The following is a 16,831-nucleotide window of genomic DNA, read 5'->3' as shown; positions in this document are numbered from 1 at the left end:
AGAGCACCGAGCTGATCTCCCTGTGCTATGCGGCTGCTTCCCACTAGCTACCTGTTCTACATTTGGTGGTGTATATATGTCCGTGCCACTCTCTCACTTTGTCACAGCTTACCCTTCCCCCTCCCCATATCCTCAAGTCCATTCTCTAGTAGGTCTGTGTCTTTATTCCCGTCTTACCCCTAGGATCTTCATGACCTTTATTTTTTTCTTAGATTCCATATATATGTGTTAGCATACGGTATTTGTTTTCCTCTTTCTGACTGACTTCACTCTGTATGACAGACTCGAGGTCCATCCACCTCACTACAGGTAACTCAATTTTGCTTCTTCTCATGGCTGAGTAGGTGGATCATCTTGTGCCCCATCTTGGGGCTGCTAGTCTGTCCCCTTCTTAATGACAATTCATGTGCTTCATCACTTTGACGATGAAGATTGGTGGCCACTTGTTGGAAACGCTTTGCATATCTGGAGAGCAAACAGCACGGACCGTATTCTGGCAGCCGTGGATGGCTCTGTGAGAGCTGAGTCCTCCAGCTCCTGGAATTCTGTAGCTCTGCTGGCATTCCAGCAGCTCTGCCTTCCTGGGCACAGGGGTCCAGACATTCCTGATGAGCAACTGATCATTCTGATGACTTTGAATAAAGGTCTACACCCTGGAATGACTTAGCCATCACCATTTGAAAGACAATTAAGAATCTCCTAGCAGGGACTTGCCTGGTGGCGCAGTGGTTAAGAATCCGCCTGCCGATGCAGGGGACACGGGTTTGAGCCCCGGTCCGGGAAGCTCCCACGTGCTGCGGAGCGACTAAGCCCATGGGGCATAGAAAATAAGTTAAACCTCGTGAATGATAAAATATGTTAATAAACTGCCTGAAAAGCAGGCGGTTTGTCCCTGGCTGGGAGAACTAAAGGAGGGGGAGGTGCATTTGACCCCTCGGTCCGACTGGCCTGCAGGAAGCTGCCTGTCTGTTTTCCTGCACAGACAGGCTCAGTTTAATCAGCTCAACTCTCAGCACCTTAATGATGGTGTTGCTCTTTCTTTTCCTCTGTAGCTTCCTTCTCCCACAGCTTTTCTCAGTTGACTGTGGGCTGGTGACAGCGACGGTAAAGGTAGGAGCTGGTTCCATACATCAATCTGGAAACCTCAGACCCCATCCACCGCCCCAGCCAAGGAACAGCCCACTGCTCCATCTCTTTATTTTATTTATTTTTTTTTTTGTGGTACGCGGGCCTCACTGTTGTGGCCTCTCCCGTTGCGGGGCACAGGCTCCGGACGCGCAGGCGCAGCGGCCATGGCTCACGGGCCCAGCCGCTCCGCGGCATGTGGGATCTTCCCAGACCGGGGCACGAACCCGTGTCCCCTGCATCGGCAGGCGGATTCTCAACCACTGCGCCACCAGGGAAGCCCCCTCTGCTCCATCTCTTGAAAAACAATTCTGAGACCTGGAGGTTTCACAATAACATCTTTGTTAAAGGTGTCTCATTCTTGAAGCTAACAGTAAACCAACTATACTTCAATTTTTTTAAAAAAAGTCTCATTCTGTTCTCCATTTCATGTCATAAAAATATCCCAGGAGAAAAAAAAAGAATGGAAAATATGAAAAATAAGTTTTCTGATAAATTCCAAATGAAGCTTGAGTGCCCTGTTTTTCTTCATTGCCTTTTATGACCTATTTATTGTTTAAAGTCCCCTGCAGATCCCACTTCAGTCGCGGGGCCTTTTTTGCCTAATTGCATGAACTCCCAGGTTAGGCATTTCTTTCTCAGAGCTCCGTAGCATCTTGGGCACACCCTTATTTTCATACTTCTCACTCTTCTTTGTATCCGTTTATATATCTATCATTCCTACAAAACCGCGAGCCACTTTGGGGCAGGAACGCAGATTTATTTCTTTTTCTTCCCTGCACGCTCTCATTTTACATTATGTTATATTATTATTATTTTCTGGCGGCCTAGCACAGAGCGCTCAGTGTTTGCTGATTGACTAGGTCCCCCCAGGGTTAAGTTCCTAATCCGTTATTCAAAATTAGAAATGAAGTTTCCCGTAAGTTCCATGTTCCGAATGGCAAGTACGTTACTGGTATTACTGGCATCATTAATCATTCCCTCCAAGTATGTATTTGTGATCAAGGAGACACATATTAGCTATGAGCAGCCCAAAGCAATTCTATTGCAATATTAATGGAGTACAGTTGACCCTTGAACAACACGAGGGTTGAGGCGTCAACCTTCCACGCAGTAGAAAAATCTGGTATAATTTGTAGTTCGCCCTCCATATCCGAGGTTCCTCCAGATGGGCAGTTCCGAATTCGGGGGTTCAACCAACTCCAGTCCTGTAGCAGTTTAGTATTTACTATGGAAAAAAAGCCGAGAATAGGTGGTCCCTTGTAATTCAAACCTGTGCTTTTCAAGGGTTAACTGTATATCCTTTGCATTTTGTGAATGTTGCTGTAGCATGTAAGTTGCCCCATAAAATAAATCTTTGACCAGGAGTTTCAAACAGAACTCAAAGGGGTTGAGACGTCGACCCTGGACTGAGCCAGCCTGCTCATGATTAAGTGACACGCCACACTGCCAGCCTTGCAGTACCCCGAATTCAAGGGCCACAGCAAAATGACAAATTGTTGAAGCATCAAGGCCTTATTTACACGCAAACTAAATCAAAATATTAATTCCCAAAACACACAAAAACTTCTGAATGTAAATCAGAAGGGCAAAAACCAAAGAGGAAGTAATAGGTATCTGTTATTAGTGGGGAATTAAAAAAGGTACAATTAAAGGAGAATAAAGAGTTGCAATTTAGAGACTATGTATAATTCTGACAGAAAGTTCTAGAAAAGCCTAGGGAACTTTCGAACTTCCTAAACTAGGTCTTAACGCCTTCACTGACATTCAGGGCCCTCCGAACAATAACTGAAAGCCAGGTCTGAGCCTTACTTCTACACCCCCTTTTGTGCGGCCCAGTCTTGGCCACACTGGCCCCAGGGTTCCTCGTGCAAAGGGTTCAGCTGGCCCCGGAGCCACGCAGCCTGGCGGTGCTGGAGGAATTGGGACACCACTGTCCCTGAGGACACTTGGGCTTTGCACAAGTAAGTTCCACTCATCATGATGTCACGATCGCCTCTCAGCACCATCCCCACCAGTAATTCATTCTTACGGCCCCGGGCAGACGCCAGCTCAGGGCTTCCGTGAAAATTCCTCCTGATTTGCCAAGTCCCCGTCAATCCTCGTCCTCACAAAACCTCCACTGAGACCCCCAGCACGTGTGGTCGTGTGCTTTTCTAAATCTTCACCATATTTCCACGGCTTTCATGGCACGTCTCATAGTATGTGTGTGCTTCCCAAATACGATTTTTAAATTAGAAATAATTAGAAACGTGTGTTTTGTCTTAATTACTGGTCTACCTATTCCCATCCCCACCAAACCATCACCTTCTCTGAGGGTAGCACTTTGTCTTTCCCTGCTTTTACCCCCAGGACCCAGTGTGATATGAGCCACAGAGAACGCCGTGTCCCCTTTGCTAACAAGGGTGGGAGCGGGTGATGCACAGTGAGGGCCCTTCGGGGGCTGAGCCTTCCTGGACGCACAGCTGCTTCCTTCGGGGCCCCCACATGTTGGCTGAGGTGCATGGAAACACGTGGCTCTGTTTTTCTTGGATGAGGACAGAGCCCGGACAGAGCTGCGCTCAGACCTGGAGTCAGGGAGGCTTCTTCTCATTCCTCCCCCGAAAGGGCTATAATTCTGAGCAAAGTGGGAAAGACTTGGAAGAGAAAGGGAGAGTGGATGAGAGCGAGTGAGAACGAGGGCACTGAAGGAGGAGTGATGAGTGAGAGTGAGTGCGTGTGAGGGTGTGAAGGGGTGAGTGTGTGAGGGGCAGCGTGTGAGTGTATGACGGGGTGTCTCTGCGAGGGGGAGAATGAGTGTGCAAGGGAGTGTGAGGGTGTGAGAGGGCTGTGAAGTGTGAGTGAGTGAGGGTGTGAAGGGGTGTGAGTGGGAAAGGAATGTGTGTGTGTACGTGCGTGTGCGTGCGTGTGCGTGAGGGCGCGGGCCTTGGGCCCCCTGGGGCACCGCCTTCCCACCCGGACTGCGCCTGCGCCCCTCCCTCCTCGGCCCCGCCCCCTGCGCGCGTGACGTGGGCGCTGCTCCGTCCGTGGCTTCCGGCGAAGGGCGGCGAGGACCTGGAGCTGCTCCTCACCGGTGAGAACACCGTTAAGTATGCTTCTTCCTTCAGGTTCAACCTCTCTGTCTCTGTCTGTGTCTCTGACTCTGACTCCCCAGCTCCGGAAGGGCGGAGAGGCGGCCCGTTCCCTCCTGCCTCCGCAGGTGTCAGGTCAGGACATGGCGGTTACTGGGTGGCGCTGCTCTGGGATTCCAAGTTCAGCAAGCTCTGGAGCCTGAAAAGCACTTTTTTTTTCCAATTCATTTTCTTTTCTCTTCCCTCCGCCCCGCCCCGCTTTTCCTTTCTGCCTGACCCGCTTGATGTATGTCTCCATCTCCAAAATATATTCTTGGAAGCCTTTCTTTAATCCACCTGTAAAAAGTTAATGATTATCTGCTCCTCAGAACAACCTTTAGGATATGGATCCAACAACCTGGAGGGCAGGTGTAAGTAAGTCCCCGCACATCTGAAAGCTTTAGAAAGCACTGCATTTACCGTCTTACAAATAAAAGCACAGAGAACGGAGGAGAAAACAGTTCTTTGTGCCCACAAACAGCAGCTTGAAGGGTAAATCTGATGGGGGCAGGTGGGGCAGGTGGGGCAGGTGTGCAGAGTAGAAGCCGAGTGAAGGAGGCTGCTCTCAGGGAGGTCACGTGGCTTCTGAACCAAGAAATCATACAGTCAGCTGCGGAGAATCAGATCTATTGCTTTTCACAGCCGGTACATTTATATTGAGTAGAATTTCTCAAAGGAAATTCTAAATCTACTGGATATTAAAACTTATTTTTAAGCCTCAGTAGTTAAAACGGTGTGGTATTTATGCATGAAGAGACCCAAGTATATATGGCGTATGATGAAGTGGCAAGTATAATCAGAGGGTGGAAATAAATGTGTCCATAAATTGTGTTGGAACCAGACAGCCTTCTAGGAAAACAACAGCAGAAACCCACACTGTGTACTAGGATAAGCTGCAAAAATGTAAATGCAAAATAAAAAGAAGCCATGAAATTTTAGGAGAAAATCCAGAAACCATACAAAATTGATAAATACTCTAATTTTTAAAATGCCCTTATCTAGCAAAAACAAAACAAAGCAAAAAATCCTGCAAGTAAAATCAAAAGATAACTGAAAGAAAACTATGAGAAATATTTGCAATTCATATGACAAAGAGCTAATCTCCCTAATGTAAGTTGATAAAACCAACAACATAATAGAGAAAATGGGAAAAGGCTGTGAACAGAAAATTAACAGGAAAGGAAAGACAAATTCCACTTAAAACATATGAAAAGCTGCTCTACCTCAGTCATAGAGAAATGCAAATTAATATTTCATTGAGACAACATTTTTCATTCTGTCAGTCTGTCAAAAATCCAAAAGGTTGAAAATACGTTCTGGCCTTGACAAGGCCTTGGATAATAGGTGTTCTCATAATGACTGATGATAGTGGATATTGTGGTGTATCACCCATGGAGGGGTATTTCTGACTCTTTACCCAAATTACAAGTGGATAATTTTTAATTTATACAAAAATCCTACTTCTGGGAATTGATCTTGCAGATATAATTGTACATGTGCAGAATACTGTATGTACCAACTTGTTCCTTGCTGCATTGGTTGTAATAGCAAAAGATTGGAATTAAACCAGATATCCACTAATAAAGAACTGTGTTTAGCAAACTGTGGTACATCCATATAATAGAATACTCTGAACATGTAAAAAGAAAAAGAAAGTTCTCTATGTGCTGATATGGAAAGATGTCCTTTCTATGCAGTGATATGTTGAAATCCTCAAGACATATTGTTTAAATAATAAAGCGAGATGGGTAATACTGTATAGAGTATGGAATATCTGAATAAAAAGGGGAGAATAAGAATATATACTTCTATTTCTGTTACACAACAGACAGACACAAGAAAATAAGAAGTTACCCTTGTGGAAATGAAGGATAGGAATGAAGTAGAAACATTTGATGAATACCCCTTTATATTGTTTGATTTATGTGCAATGTGAATGGATTGCCTATTCAAAACTTATATATATTATGTGTCAGTCATATTGAAATATGTCTGATTTTGATAGTATCACTGAAACAGTCCTCTTAATGAAAACCAAAACAAAACTCAGAACTGCTTCTTACAAATTACTCTGTCTCCTCTTTTGTTTTCTGTTCCCGTTAGGGCTTTTAAGCCTGACATGTTTCTTCCTTTGACTTGGAGAAGGAGATAAATAACTGCGCTGATGAGTGCCCTGAGGGTTTGAGACCACCGGTTTCCCATTAACTCTGGATATCTGTCTCCGAGGCGTCAGCGTTTCTTAACGCACTGTTTTTCTCTATAGATCACTGCTCTCAACCTGCTAACGACACCCAAGTAGATCTACAGCAGTCATGATTCAGCTGAGGAGTGACCGAAGTAAAGGCAGTGTCTCTCATTGAGATGAATAACACCAGGACCCCAGGTATTTGCACTTACGTGCCCGAGCTTATTTTCCTCAGTTATAAACGGTGGTTTATATATAGTTTGGTTTTATAACGCTTCCATGCACACTATAACAGTTCCTCAATGCATCTATGTAGATAAAATAAAGTCTGTGACTTGCTGTAGGTGTACAAAACCCTGACAGTGTCCTGGTCTGGTGGGTCGATTTCTAGGTCTAGAGATGAGTCAGGTTCTAACGTGGCATGGAGTGCACCTGGAGGAGGTGAGGTGTGGAGTTGCAGGAAGGAGAAAGCTTCCACTTGCCTGTCTTCCCAATCCGGTTTTTAAAAAACTCTCCTAAAGGCCTTTGCACTTGCTGTGTCCTCTGCCTAGAAATTGCTGTCCCAGATCTTTGAATGACTTTCTTCTCTGTATCATTTAGGTGTAAGCTCCTCACCCCTCCCGCACCAACCATTATTCTATCACGTCCTCTAGTTTTACCTTCTTGATAGCACTAATCACTGTCTGAAATGGTCTTTTTTACTCACTTGTTTACTTTTTTATCATTTATTAACCCTCTTCTCCCCACCACCCAATAGACTGCAGATTCCAGAAGAGCAGGGGCCTGTTCTATCTTGCCCTCCCACATATTCTTGTGCTTAGAATGGGGTCTGACACATAATAAGACCTCCGTAACTCTTTGGTGAATGAATAAATGAAGGACTAGAGTCCACGTCTGATTGTGTTTTGTACATGAAACCTAGCAAATGAAATTAGCAAATTCTTATTCAGTGAATGAATAAATTCAAGTAAACTCTTCTTAGACATGGGCATTGCCTTTTAAAACACTCAATCGGGCAAAGAAAATACTCTAGGTTGACCCTTACTTATTCAGTCATCACTGTTTTTTATCACACTTAGGACAATTCCTGATATCTCAGAAATTCTGACTTAAAAAACCAGCTTTCTTTTATAATTTTAGTATTGGTTAAGAAGGCCCAAAGTGCACTAAAAAGCTTATTTAACTTAAAAGGCTTATTTGACTCCCAGAAGAGTTATTTGTTATACACATAATTTTTCTTGAGAATCAATGGAACTTGTGCTAAACTGAATTTATTTTTCCTCCAATAACTGATTTAAAAATCAATTGCACAGAATTCTTTGTCATCGACAATACAATATTTCTTTAGGTGCTTTATTCCAATTTCAAATGCCATTTTTATCAGTGTGAAGAGAGATGTTTAAATTGCATAAACAACTAGAGTTAATTGATGTATTGGTTTAGTAAATCCTAACCACAAGGCTACATCTATAATATTAATAGTCCTGGAGACATACCTAGTTACATTAAAAAATGCAAATAATATCTGTGCTTTTTAATGAGGTTTAAATCCCTTTTTTGGAAAAAGTATTTTCCTTCTCCAACATATGTCCTTTTCTAATGAGCTAAAATTACAGATAGTGAGCCAGGTTTTGGAAAGGGACACAACCATGTTTTGGGTGTCTGGACATAGTTCTGGGTATTCTTCATACGTTGGGGACCAATTAAATGTTCTCTGGAGTTTTCTGCCAACCACTCAGCCTTTGAGGCACAAGTCTTGTGGGCTCTTTTGTGTGATGCAGTGTACGTTGTGACACAGAACCTTGGGAGACCAAATGCTTTTGATCTGGGTCCGAGACAAATCTTATTTTATTAAACTTATCACAAGTAACAATGATGTTCAATATACTGTAAAATCCTTAAAACTACAGAATCTTGTCTTTTGGAGAATTTTTGATTAAGATGATCTTATCTGGAAAGAATGCTATGTCATACTGCACGTAATCAGTCAGTTAATTAGGAACTATCCTAGGTTCTCTTCCATTCTGAGGATTATACGTTAACTCTTTTAGCCTTCAATTTTATTTTAATGAACACATGCCTAAAAATCATATTTCAGGTCAAAGGAGCTGAAACACAACTGATTACTAGTCTGTATGTAGTGAATTACTGAAAAAAAGCGTTTTCTTGGAGCACAGAGAAGGGAAAGTAATGGGCCATGCACTTATTATTTTTTTAATTTTTTTTATTATTATTTCCTTCTCTAAACTCATGCATCTGTTGTAACAGATACTATTTTGGAAGATGGTTTGGCGTTCACGTGAGCAATATATTCCATGGTTGAGATATCTGAGTTGGGAGAAGTAACGGAAATTGAAGAGAAATTGCTCTTTCCCCTCAGACACACAGAGCTATGAGTTAAAATTTGGACTCTTTATCTTACCTGTAAAGAGGACATAGGAGCTTCAATTCCATAGAGGGTTAGCCTGATAAAATGGAGTTCCATACCTTACAGAGGGAAATGCAAATGGGTGGATCATGTCTGAAAGGCAATTTCTAATATGTATCAGGTCAGGCACCTTAAAATATTTATAGCCTTTGACCCAAGAATTTCAAGGATTTGTAGACAGCAGCAGTTCTTAAATTGTGGTCTGCCATCCCGCGGGGATCCTTGAGACCCTTTTAGGGGGAACCACGAGGCCCAAATTATTTGCATAATCGTATTAAGATCATCTGCCTCTTTCACTGTGTTGCCGTTTGCACCAGTGATGCGACAGGACTCAAGAGAGTGGCACCAAGTTGTACTAGAACGCATGGCCTTCCGCACGGCCAGCCCCAGGAGAAAGATACCTGTCCGTTCCACTTAAGGGTATCCCTGGTAACGTCGTAAAAACCAGCAACCTTATTACGTCTCGACCCTTGAATACAAATGGCTTTAGTGTTCTGTGTGAGAAATGGGCAGTACAGGCGGAGTACTTCTGCTGGGCACTGAGGCATAATGGTTGTCTTGAGGAAGTGCCCTGTGTCATCGTTCGATTTGCGAACTGAACTAGCTTCTTCTTTTTTTGTGAAAGAACAACTGAAAGGCCAACCCTGGATATTCAGATTTGGGGCTTTAGCAGACACTTTCTCCTAAATGAACAAAGCAATCCTGTCATTACAAGGATAACAAATGATAGTATTTTTAAGTCAGAAGAGTCAGGGCTAGGAGCGGGGCTAGGGCAGTAATGAACACAGTGATATTGTTCGATGAGTTAGTGCTTATAGTCCCTGCCCCTGGAGAGTTCTTTGTGACATTCCAGCATACCCAGTTGGTGGCTCAAGCAGCAGCCGCTTCCCCTTAGCGCGTGTTGAGCGGAGCCGCGATTTGGTCCTGGTGGCCACAGCCCCTAGATCGTGGTGACTGGCTGGTTTACGCCACACATGATAGTGAATCCGACTCTTTTCGCCAGGGCTGGAGATTGAGCTTGACGTTGAATCTCCTCCCCTGCAAAAGAGAGCTGTGCGGGCCTCTTCGGGGCAGGCTGAGCCAGGGCTCTTCTGACGGGTCTCTGAAGGGATGAGGATCAGGTGCCGAACTTCTCGTCATCGGGTGCAGTTAGCCCGTTAGTTCTTCCACCCTTATAAGGTACGCAGGTAGCCTAGACAGGTGCCCTGGCTGCAAATCCACCACCGTTTCCCTCTCTTTAGTTAACTCAACAACCTGACCTGTGTTCTTTGCCTTCAAGTTTCCAGTTGATAGTTGCTGTTTTGAAAAATCCTGTTTTCTGAAATCTTTCTAGTATGTTTACCTCTTACAAGGTAGTCAATTGTAATGGATCTGTCACCTATTCAATGAAGACAAGGATTTCTCTTTTAATTAAAATCCCCCATAGGCATTGCAATGAAAATATGATAAGGAGGTGTGTATATCAAATACATTTCGCTCTTTGAAAAAACATTAAAATTCCACTGATGAATCATTGGGGTAGATAAAAAGCAACATATAAGGTCTTTGCTCTCAAGGGACTTACAATCTAGGGAGGCCAAGAGAAAAGTAAACAGACTCTTATTATACCCTGGGACGGTGCTGAGATGGAAATGTGAACACTGGTTGGGGAGGGAACCCGAAGCTGATCAGGGGGCCAGGGCTGATTTTCTAGACAAGGAGCCTAGTCTTCAAGGCGCCCCCAAATCTTGTCCATGTTTATGCTCCGGTGTTTCCAGTGAGAACGCCTCACCCCAGGCAGGGCTCTGTTCACTCTCACAAACTCACCGTGCTTTCTCCTGTTCCAAGGATCTTGCTTAGATATTTCCTATGTCTGGAATTCTCTTCCTACTCTCTCTGTAGCCAATATTTTCCTATTGTCCGCTGCCCGTTTCACTCCCTGAAGCCTTCTGGATCACACCAGCCTCCTTTCCAGAGGCGGTGTTTGCCATTTCCTCAGGAAGCCTCACATGGGTGCACTTCCTACACGTTCCCATAGAATCCTCTGCTTATCTCTGCTTTGGTACTTACATATCCAGCTGCCCACATGAATCTCCGCTCGGAAGGTTTCAAGCTTCCAGTGTACAAAACTGAACTTCCGAGCTCCCCGACCCCATCCCCGATCGGATTCACCTGAAGTCGTTGCCCTCCTCTCCACTCTCCTAGGTGTTAGCCCTCGCCAGAACCCTGAATTCATCCTCGAATCCTCTCTGTTTCAAAACTCATACATCCAATCCCGGTGGCTCTAACTTAAAGTAGATCCAGAGTTGGGTTATCTTCCCACCACCTCTGCCGTTTTCGCTCTGCTCTCAGCCACTAGAATAACCTCAAGCCTAAACGACGCCAGTCACCTCCCAGCCTGTTTCCCCGCACCTGCTCTTGGGTTGGCAGTCTGTTCTTCACAAGCAGCCAGAGTAAAATCTGTGTAACAATTTGATTGCATCACTCTTCTCCTCAATAGACCTCCCACTGTTCCTCATTTTACTAAGACTAGTCCTTCCAAGGCCCATAGGGCACCCCAACCTCTCCGACGACCTCATCTCCGACAACTGCTCTTAGTCACTTAACCTCAGCACTAGAGCTGTTTCGCTGTTCTGTGAATACTGCAGGCACCCCCGCCTCAGGGCGCTGGCGTGCCTGATCCCTCCCCCTGGAGCATCCTTCCCTCAGTAGCTGTATGGTTAACAGCCTCACCTCCTTCAAGTCTTTGCTCCAGTGTCACCTTCTTAATGAGGCCGATCACAAGGACTCTCAGTTGCACCCCATCCTCTTCTATGCCCCAGCAGCCTCAATCACTCTAATCTGTTTGTTTCCGTAGTATTTATTTTTTTATCATACTGTATAATTTATCTACCTGCTTATTGTCTTCCTCTCCCAACTAGAATGTTTGCTCTATCTGGGCGGAGATTTTGGTCTGTTTAATTCATTGCTGTATCATGAGCACCCCTAGGATAGTATCTGTGATGGTATTTGCTGAATGAATAAATATAAGTTATATGTTAACTTGCATTACTTCCTCACTAGACGATAAATTCCTTGAACACACAGATTCTGAATTATTCAACATTATATATTCAACATCCAACCCAGTACCTAGCATACTGCTAGTGCACAATCAATAATCGTGAGTGGGGCTTCCCTGGTGGCGCAGTGGTTGGGAGTCCGCCTGCCGGTGCAGGGGACGCGGGTTCGTGCCCTGGTCCGGGAGGATCCCGCATGCCGCGGAGCGGCTGGGCCCGTGGGCCATGGCCGCTGGGCCTGTGCGTCCGGGGCCTGTGCTCCGCAACGGGAGGGGCCGCAGCGGTGAGAGGCCCGCATACCGCAAAAAAAAAAAAAAAAAAAAAAAAAAAAAAAAAAATAATCGTGAGTGTATGAGCCTCTCTCCACTGAAATGCTGTTGTCTGCACTACCCATTTTAACATTTAATTATTGACTGCTTTAATGTCTCACTGAATCTTGTGTGTGAGCGTTAACCGTTTGGTGAAACCTGCTTTTATTACAGTCAGAGGCTACAACTCTTACTTCTTTTGTGCATGAACATGGTAGATTGATATATTGATATAGTCTACTGTATTTTTTGAGTTGAATGGAATGTATAATAACTAGTGGTGGATATTGTTGTTGAGCAGTGGGAGAAATGGGGCATAAGGGTCCCTAGGAAGGTATTTTCTAGAGACCATTGTTTCCAGTAATTGAGACAAGGTCTGTAGACTCAACACTTTTTGGTTTTTTTGCTTGACTTGTCTATTTATTTGCCATCCATATTTTCCTGCATTTATATTCCATGGGCCCTGGAACAACTCCATTTACCTTTAAGGTCTCTTGGTTTTTATGGCTGCTAAGCACTTTAGGATTGTGTGAGTCTTTTTATTCATTTATGTGTGCTCAATATTAAAAAGTGACATAATTCTCAACATCCATCCATTCATCTGTCCATCAAATTACTGAGTGAGTTCCAGGCACTGAGGATGAAAGATGGTTAAGATATGGCCCCTGACTATAAGAAATTTATCTTCCTTGGAGAGGCAGAAACTCTTAAATCAACAATGCAGAATAGTATGTGAACTCTAGCATAGGAATATGTGCAGTGTGTTGTAAGAATATAGAGGAAGGGCACCTAAACCAGATCTAGTTAATTGATATCTTTTTGAAATTAGTGGCACTTGAGCTGTGTCTTGAAGTATAATTAGGAACTAAAGAGTAGGGATAAGGCAGAAGATAAAACAAAGAGACATGAGGTAACGTGGAATGTTAGGAGCTACATACAGTTTACAATAGGTAGAGCTCAACATTTTGGAGATGAGGTTGGAAAAGGAGGTGCAGAGGGAGTATCCAGAGATGTGGCTGGAGAAGTAAGCAGGGCACGCTCCAGGAGGATCTTCAGTCACAGGCTGTGGAGCATGAACTTGATTTGATAGGAAATAGGGATCTACTGAAGGATTTTAAAAGGAGATGATTGTTGACTGACCAAACTAGGAATAGAAATTTCCTCAACCTGATACAGGGCATCTACAAAACATGCAACTAATTTTATATCTAATGGTGAAAGACTGAATGCTTTTCCCATAAGACCAGGAGCAAGACAAGGATGTCTATTCTTACCACCTCTATTAGATATTGTACTAGAGATTGTAGCCAGAGCAATTAAGTAAGAAAGAAAAGTCATCAGATGGGAAAAACAGTAAAACTATCTGTTTTCAGTTGACATGATCTAGTATATAAATAATCATAAGGAATCCAGTTTTAAAAACTACTAGAACTAATAAATGAATTCAGCAAGGTTGTAAGATACAAGATTAATATACAAAAATTAATTATATTTCAATATACTAGCAATGAAAAATTAATTTCATTTAAAATATTATCAAAAAGAATAAAATACCTAGAGGTAAATTTAACAAAAGAAGTGCAAGGCTTGTATAACAAAAACTATAAAATATTTTTGCAAGAACCTAAATATCCAGGTAAATGGGAAGACATCTCATGTTAATGTATTGGAAGACAATATTATTATCATGACAGAATTCCCCAAACAGGTCTAGAGATTCAGTTCAGTCCCTATCAAAATCCCAGTTCCATTTTTTTTTTTCCCCAAAATTGACAAGCAGATACTGAAATTCATGTGAAAATGCAAGGGACCTAGGATAGCCTAAACAATCTTGAAAAAGAAGAATAAAGTTGGATGACTCACATTTCACAATTTAAAACTTATTTCAAAGCTACAATAATCAAGACAACATTGTACCAGCATAGTATAGATATATGGATCAGTGGAGTAAAATTAAGGGCCCAGAAAGAAATCTATATATTAATGGTCAATTGATTTCAAACAGGGAAGCAATACCATTTAATGGGGAAAGAGTAGTCTTCAACAAATGATGCTGGAACAAGTGGATATCTTCATGCAAAAGATTGAAGTTGGAACCGTACCTCACACTATACACAAAAATTAACTCAAAGTGAATCACAGACACCACAAAAAAAAAATATAGGAGTGAATTTTCATGACCTTGGGTTACACAAGGTTTTTTTTTGGTTTTTTTGCTACGATACAAAAAGTACACACAAGAAAAGAAAAAAAGACAAATTGGACTTTATCAAAATTAAAAACGTTCGTGCTTCATAGGATTCTATCAATAAAGTGAAAACACAACTTACTGAATGGGAAAAAAATATTTGCAAATGATATATCAGATAAGGGAATTGTATCCAGAATATATATATGTGTGTTACAAGTCAATTATAGGAAGACAAATTACCCAATAAAAAACTGGCAAAGGATTTGAATAGACAATTCTACAAAAGGGTATACAAATGGCCAATAAGCACAAGAAAAGATCCTCAGTATCAATAGTCATTACGGAAATGCAAAGCAAAACCACAATGAGATACTGCTTCACACCAATGAATATGGATATAACTAAAAAAAGAGAGAATAACTAGGGTTGGCAAGGAGTGGAGAAATTGGGACTGTCATACATTGCTGGGAGGAATATAAATGATAAAGCCACTTTGGAAAAAATGTGTACATGAATGTTCATAGCAAGATAATTTATAATCGTCAAAAGTGGGAAGAACTCAAATGGCCAGCAACTGATAAATGAAAAAAAAAATGGGGTAGCCATGCAATGGAATATTATTCAGCAATAAAAAGGAATGAAGTACTGATAGATACTACAGCATGGATAAGTCTTGAAAACATTATGCTAAGTGAAAGAAGCCAGTCACAAAGGATCACATATTGTTACGATTCCATTCATATAAAGCATCCAGAATTGGCAGATCTGTCCAGGCAGAATGTAGATTAGTAGTTACCTACAGCTCTGGAACAAGTGGAGGAAGTGATTAATGAGGAGTGACTGGTAATGGGTATGGGATTCTGGGGGAAGGGGTGATAAAAATGTTCTAAAATTAGATTGTGGTGATGATTACACAACTCTGTGAAGATACTAAAACCCACTAAATATACCCTTTAAATGAGTGAATTATACAGTATGTGAGTCATATCTCAGTAAAAGGTGAAAAGGAAAAACACCAAAATGTGAATTGTGGTTCTCTCTGGACTGAGGAATTATGGTTGATTTTTATTTTCTTCTTCATATTTTTGAAATTTTCCAATCAGCTCAAGTAAATTTTTAGTTTTTCAACTTATCATGAAAAATATTTATTTAAATTAAGACAAAAGGAAATGGTGTATATTACAAGACAGATTTGACTTTTAGGAAGACAATATGGAACCTTTAGAAGAATCAAAGCAAGCCTAGAACAAAGCAGGAAGAACAATTTTAAAAAGTGCTCTGTCTTTTGGGAGAGAACTGATGAGGTTCCAAATTGAAGTGGCAGCTCTGGAGATGGAAAGAAGAAGATGGAAATGTGAAAAATATTGAGATAAAATCATTTGGAATTGGAATTGGGAATCAATTATATATATATATATATACACACATACACATATATATACACATACTATATCTATCTATCTATATATATCAACTATATATATATAGATAGATAGATATACACTAACTCAAAATGGTATATGTACCCCCATGTTCATTACAGTACTATTTACAATAGCCAAGATACGGAAATAACCCAAGTGTCCATCAACGAATAAATGTATAAAGAAATTGTGGTGTATATATATATATAATTGATTCCATACACACACACACACACACACACACACACACACACACACCCCACAATGGAATATTATTCAGCCATAAAAAGAGGGAAGTCTTTTCATTTGCAGCAACATGGATAAACCTCAAGGGCGTTATGCTAAGTGAAACAAGTCAGACAGAAAAAGGCGAGTCCTGTATCTGTATGTTCTCTCTTATATGTGGAATCTAAAAAAAAAAAAAAAAAAAAAAACAAAAAAGAAGGTATGCTATAGTAGTGATTCTCAAAAAAGAGCATATCAGCATTATCTGTGAACTTAGTAGAAATGCACATTCTCAGATCTTACTACCCCAGGCCTGTGGAAATCAGAAACTCTGTAGAGGGGTTCAGTACATTTTTAAACTTTCCTGTAGATTCTGAAGCATGCTAAATACTGAGACCTACTGATCAATACCATTCCCAAGTTCTCTTTGAGATCTAAAATTCAGTGGTCTAGAACAAACCAGGTTTTTAGGGGAAGAAACATTCATCAAGAATTAGAAAATCTGGAGAAAATCTTCAAAGAGGAAGGAAGGTTTGATCTAGCGACGTGACATCATACTAATCATAAAAGATGGAGAGGATGGTTAAGAGGTAAAAGGGTAGGGGGATTCGCAACATTACAAGCTGAGGTACCAGGGGGAATGGAAATGGAGAGAGGGGAATTTTATAATTCATCTGTGATCAGGGAGGAAATTAGGCAAGTGGTGCAGGAAAGGGGGGTAATTTTGGGACAGCACTGGTAAATAAACTTGGATGAGTAGAGCAGAGCCACTTATGGTTGCTCTTAAATATCGAATA

At 41.9% G+C, this 16,831-nt stretch overlaps 1 protein-coding gene and 1 long non-coding RNA gene across 4 annotated transcripts in view; one reads left to right on the top strand and one right to left on the bottom strand.

The window, feature by feature from the left end:
- CLVS1 (clavesin 1) overlaps nt 1–16,831 on the bottom strand; it is a 240,996-nt gene that overhangs the window by 57,978 nt on the left and 166,187 nt on the right. The gene's annotated exons all lie outside the window — the stretch shown is intronic.
- LOC136792943 (uncharacterized) overlaps nt 3,705–16,831 on the top strand; it is a 137,578-nt gene continuing 124,451 nt past the window's right edge. The window contains exons 1-2 of the long non-coding RNA XR_010837587.1: nt 3,705–4,198; nt 6,499–6,618. This is a non-coding gene — a long non-coding RNA (uncharacterized lncRNA). The remainder of the gene's footprint in view (nt 4,199–6,498; nt 6,619–16,831) is intronic.

The sequence above is a fragment of the Kogia breviceps genome, chromosome 17 (assembly GCF_026419965.1).
Source record: "Kogia breviceps isolate mKogBre1 chromosome 17, mKogBre1 haplotype 1, whole genome shotgun sequence".
In the NCBI taxonomy this organism is placed as follows: domain Eukaryota; kingdom Metazoa; phylum Chordata; class Mammalia; order Artiodactyla; family Physeteridae; genus Kogia; species Kogia breviceps.
The sequence above is the reverse complement of the archived record's forward strand: the minus strand, read 5'-3'. Positions and strand labels throughout refer to the sequence as shown.